We start from the raw sequence: 5,000 nt of genomic DNA on the forward strand, positions 1-5,000 counted from the left end.
GTATAAATAAATCATGTTAAAATAAAATTATTTGTATATTATAATTTATATATATTATATTTATATATTTGTGGTGTGTTGGGTGTGGTGTGGTTGTGTGTTTGTGTGTGTGTGTGTGTGTGTGTGTATTTATATGTATTATAACTATTATTTTATATATTTTATATATTTTTTTATTTTTTTTTATTTATTATACATTGTGTGTATGTAAAAATTATATTTAAAATTTTTATATACTATTATTAATATATCTATATTTTAATTATATATATATTATATATATGTTGTATAGACACCACACCACACAAAACACACCACTGTATAATAAATTATATTTATATTATTAATTATAATATATATTATTTTTATAATATATATATATATATATTCCTTGTAAAGTATGGGTGCGTCTTATACCGCATGGACATATTAGTATGTACATAAACACACACTTATATTTGAATGTATGTATGTATTATAACATATAGGGCCTGAGATTTGTCCTAAAATCTCGTTTTAAAAAAAAAAAATTTTTTGCTTTCTATATTTCACTTTTCTCCATTACTCTTATTAAAAAATAGTGAAGTTGCGTTAGAAACCTTTTGCACTATTACGTCCTCCTCTCTAACCGAAGCACATTTTCTCAAGTTTGGGCCCCTTTTTCCCGTGGATATGTTCCTTCTGATTGCATCATTCCTAGATCCTTTTGATGAAAAGGTATAAATGATAATAATAAAATCAACTTCACTTGGCGCTCGCTTTGGTGTAAATGAAAAGACAGTTGTTGGTTCAAATTTCATTGTGTGTGTGTGTGTGTGTGTGTGTGTGTGTGTGTTTGTGTGTGTGGTGGTGTGTGTGCGTGCGTGCCGTGTGCGTGTTGGTTCGGTGCGTGTTTTGTGTGCGTGTGCGTGTGCGTGTTCGGTGGGGGTGTGTGTGCGTGCGCGTCTTGCAATGATTTTTGTTTTTTCAAATTATCTTCCGCGTTAACAGCTAAGGTCATTAGCGGGAATACCTTGATAGATGGATATATTAAAAATATAAAAATTTTAAAAATCTATCAATATATATCTTACAAATAACAATATAGACCCCTTGACATTGAGTTGCTATACATCGTCACGATGATCATTCATTCATATATTCAAATGATCCTTATCTCGTTTCGCCGAATATTCAGTTTGAAAGAAACTTCGTTTCCTTTAATTTGCATTACCCTTAAATTTTATTTGGGGCGAGGGAAAAAAATTGCATACCCTTTCCAGATCTTTCTTTCAAATATGAAGATACATGCTCTTTGATAACCATTTTATTGAATACCTAAAGTCGGCCAAGCCTAATCAGTCGAAATTCAATCTAAGGATATTGCCCTCCCGTTCGGCCCTGCATGTTTTAATCGCGTTTGAAATACATACGCCCTTTTTTGCGAAGACACGCACCCACGCCACATAATTTTTCTTTCCAGAACTCACAAACACCCAACCCTGGTCCCCCCTTTTGAAAACAATAATTTATGAATAACTTAGTATGCTCTCAGAATAATTCATTATGCAATGATAAAATCTATGTAATCTGGCGTTTTCTCGCCTCCGAATTAAAGATTGATATTTCCGTGAATTGACTGGTATGCTGGTTTATGATATCACTTAAATCTATGGTTTGCTTTGGGATGGTCACAGATAATAAATGCTCTAAAAGGTTTCTCTCTCTCTCTCTCTCTCTCTCTCTCTCCTCTCTCCTTCTCTCCCCCCTTTGCTCTCTCTCTTCTCCTCTCTCTTTCTCCTCTCAATCTCTCTCTCTCTTTCTCTTTTCAGCGTACGGGAGCCACTCGTCAGCAATCATGCGCCGTGTTAAAACCTCGCCGCCAGTGGATGGTAACCCCGGCCTTCCTTGCCACGGTGCATTTAGAAGCAAATAAACAGACAGTATGTCACACCAAAAAATATCCACTGTAAATAATGGAATCAAACCAAACCCTTACCTTTTTTAAAACTCTCCCCTCTCTCTCTCTCTCTCTCTCTCTCTCTCTTGTTCTGTTGTGTTGTCTCTCTGTGGGCTTCATTTGCATAGCTTGCATTCTTCCTTGTGTGTTTTTGCATATTTGTTATGTTTCTAATATGTAATGAGGCGGGTGTTGTGAGAACATAGCATATCTCTTGCTTATATCTTGCTATTTTGTCCCTCTTCTCTTTTATCTTCATTAGTCTCATCTAGCTTTCTCACTAACCATGCATATATCTACCCTCCTAGTCTCCATCACACTCCTCTCTCCCTCTCTCTCTCTCTCTCTCTCTCTCTCTCTCTCTCTCTCTCTCTCTATTTCTCTACTATCTATATCTATCTATCTATCTATGTCTATCTATCTATCTATTATCTATCTATCTATCTATATCTACTATCTCTCCCCCCCCCCTCTCTCTCTCTCTCTCTCTCTCTCTCTCTCTTATTTCTCATTTTATCTCTCTCTTCTCTCTCTCTCTCTCTCTCTCTCTCTCTCTCTATCTATCTATCTATCTGTCCATCTCTCTCTCTCCTCTCTCTCTCTCTCTCTCTCTCTCTCTCTCTCTCTCTCTCTCTCTCTCTCTCTCTCTCTCTCTCTCTCTCTCTCTCTCTCAGCGCTGTTTACGTATATAATTACCTCTGTTTAAAATGGAGATGTGATATATATATCACTGGTTACGTGAAGGAGAGGCTGTTGCGATTAGAACGTTTTATTTAATCATTTTTAAATTCGGGATTGCCTGAGAGAATTGTATATGACTAATCTTTGAAAATACATAAATAAGTTGACAATGTTATAGGCGTCAACATTAGAATGACATATTCTGATGTACTGCTGAAATGAAAAGGGGATGAACATTAGGTATTTAAACACATTTCATTTAAAACAACACCGATAAAACGAATCAATACCAAACCTCATTTCCTGACCGACTTATTGAATAGACACTCGAAACGTCAGCGGAATCACCAAAACCATTCATGACACTGAAATCCCCTTCCCTTGAGACGTTGCCATGGATTTGGGGATTTTGATAACCCCCACTTCCTCAGTGTATGAGGCGAGGACGACGGAACGTGATTGCCCTTTAACGCTGGCGATTGAAAGGGTTCTCAGGCTTAAACAGTTAGTTAATTCCTATTAATACTGACATCAAACAAACGGAAGAGTAAACGATTGCAAAGAGAAAAGAATGGCAAAATGGTAATTATAGCTAGAATTGACTAGAAGCTTTAATACATAAATGAACATTTAAGTAAGTGGCTTAATCACCAAAAGTTAAGGTAGTTCCCCCACCAAACCGTGACATATAAATTTAGTTTTTGGGAATTTTTAAAAATCCCTTCGCAAAAAGACCACGTTTAAATGACCTCCCGCCTTTTCTAGGCCCCGTGTCTTGTGCACAAAATGACATTGGAGAATTAAGTCTTGCGGAAATGACTTCTCATCTTTTCCAAATCTGACTTATCCTCCTTTGTAGTTCGAATAGATGCTTAAATTTTCTATTTTTTTCACTTTTCCTGTCTCTATTCTCTCTCAGAGAGTATGAAAGGTTAATAAGATTTAAAGAAGGAAACCTTTTAAAGTTATTATACCTGTTGGTATCTATACATTCCTATTCAAAATAATACTTAGCACAGTCCATGAATTTTAAAAGAATATTTAAAAAAGAAACACCCCTCCCTGCTCTCTCTCCCCTTCTCTCTCCTCCTCTCTCTCTCCTCTCCCTCTCCTCTCTCTCCTCTCTCCCTCTCCCCTCTCTCTCTCTCTCTCTCTCAAAGTGGTGAAGGGCATTTGAAAACACATACATTTTTATATATCTCACACAGATATGTCATGGCTTACACGCTTTAATTCCCCCTACATCCTGCCAGGGTCAACGAAGCACGTGCGGCGCCTCCCAATGTCCGAGCAAAGATCCGCCTCCCATCCCTTTGTACTTGGAACCTCTGTTTGCCGGCATAACCCCTATTGTTTTTGCTAGTACATTTCGCCTAGGCGTATGTCACTGGCTTTTCGTATAGTATTGCGTCATTATATATATATATATATATATATATATATATATATATATATATATATATATATATATATTATATATATATAATATATATATATATATATATATATATATATATATTTATATATATATATTCTTCATAGCCGTTGTGATACATATATGCTAACTTTGCTTTCCTTAATTTATGTAATTTTTGCATAGCAATACCATGAATTATTATAAATTACGTTCATGCCTGTCCGTGCGACAGGCATGAACGATCAGCGATTTCCATTTTCCTCGTAGGTCTTCCTTTGTTAACGCAACCCAGTGAAAGCAAGTATTTCCTTTTGGATACTGCTTGTCCAACTCAAACAGCAAGTGAGTTCTGTTTGCTATCTACATGGTACATAGCCATATATATATATATATATATATATATATATATATATATATATATATATATATATAGATAGATAGATAGATAGATAGATAGATAGATAGATAGATAGATATAGATATAGATATATATATATATATATATATATATATATATATATATATATATATATATATATATATAAAGAGAGAGAGAGAAAAAAAAAAATAAAAATTTCTCTTTGAAACTTTAATTGTATAATGTAGACTTTCCTAACTTTATGAGTAGACTCAAGATGATCCCACTTTTCATTGTCAATTCTTGCTGCGTGACTTCACCCTGCGAGTTTCCTCCTTGCCAAAGACAAGCACCGTTTCATTTTGATAATAACTAACTTTTTTCAATGAAAGAGAAGGACCAGCCCTTAATGGCTGGGCAGTTTGGCGCTGATGACCTCGCTTAAAAAGTTCGCAAACAATAAAGCTAAAAATGAGGTAAATGAACAGTAGCCATAAAATACCTATATTACAGTGAGATCACGAAGAGAGAGAGAGAGAGAGAGAGAGAGAGAGAGAGAGAGAGAGAGAGAGAGAGAGAGAGAGAGAGAGAGAGAGAGAGAGAGA

This window comes from Penaeus monodon, chromosome 2 (assembly GCF_015228065.2).
Source record: "Penaeus monodon isolate SGIC_2016 chromosome 2, NSTDA_Pmon_1, whole genome shotgun sequence".
Lineage (NCBI taxonomy): Eukaryota > Metazoa > Arthropoda > Malacostraca > Decapoda > Penaeidae > Penaeus > Penaeus monodon.